Source organism: Orycteropus afer, unplaced genomic scaffold (genome assembly GCF_000298275.1).
Source record: "Orycteropus afer afer isolate SDZICR_OR568_19922 unplaced genomic scaffold, OryAfe1.0 scaffold00290, whole genome shotgun sequence".
NCBI classification, from domain to species: Eukaryota; Metazoa; Chordata; class Mammalia; order Tubulidentata; family Orycteropodidae; genus Orycteropus; species Orycteropus afer.
In genome coordinates this window covers 4380557-4381363 of record NW_006921877.1, presented here as the reverse complement: position 1 = coordinate 4381363, position 807 = coordinate 4380557, and positions in this window count along the sequence as shown.

Below are 807 nucleotides of genomic sequence, written 5' to 3'. Positions count from 1 at the left end.
TTGTGAGGATGGTGCAGGATTGGGCAGTGTTTCATTCTGTTGTACACAGGGTCGCTATGAGTTGGAATTGATTTGTTGGCCCCTAACAACAACAATGACAACAGGTGAGACTCATTGGCCTGCATTGAATTTGTTGAACATCAGGCAACTTGAGACCCAGTGTAAACTGCTGGACCCAGGGACAGCTCATGCAGATTTCAAGATTGCTTGATTTCTTCCTTCTCAATCTTGAGACTCTTTTTGATGGGCAGTATTATTGCAATCCCAGAAAAACATTTTTGTTTGCATTTTTTTTTCCTTTTAAATTTTCCTATTCAACAGGCCGTGGAGAGCGAATTTTAACCCAGATGGTTTCCAGAGCAGTAGTGTCTGTACTAACCCAAGCCATGGTATTTTCAATCACTTCCTGTGCAGGTGAAAGCTGGACAATGAATAAGGAAGACTGAAGAAGAGTTGATGCTTTTGAGTTGTGGTGTTGGTGAACAATACGTAAATACCATGGACTGCCAGAAGAACTAACAAATCTGTCCTGGAAGAAGTAATCAGAATGTTCCTTGAAAACAAGAATGGCCAGACTTCATCTCACCTACCTTGGTCAGGTTGTCAGAAGGGACCGTTCCCTAGAAAAGGATGTCATGCTTGGTAAGGTAGAGGGTCAATGAAAAAGGGGAAGGCCCTCAATGAGATGGACTGACACAGTGGCTGCAATGATGGGCTCAGGTATAGTAGGGATTGTGAGGCTGCCACAGGACCGGGCAGTGTTTCATTCTGTGGTGCATATAGAGTCACTATGAGTTGGAGCTGACT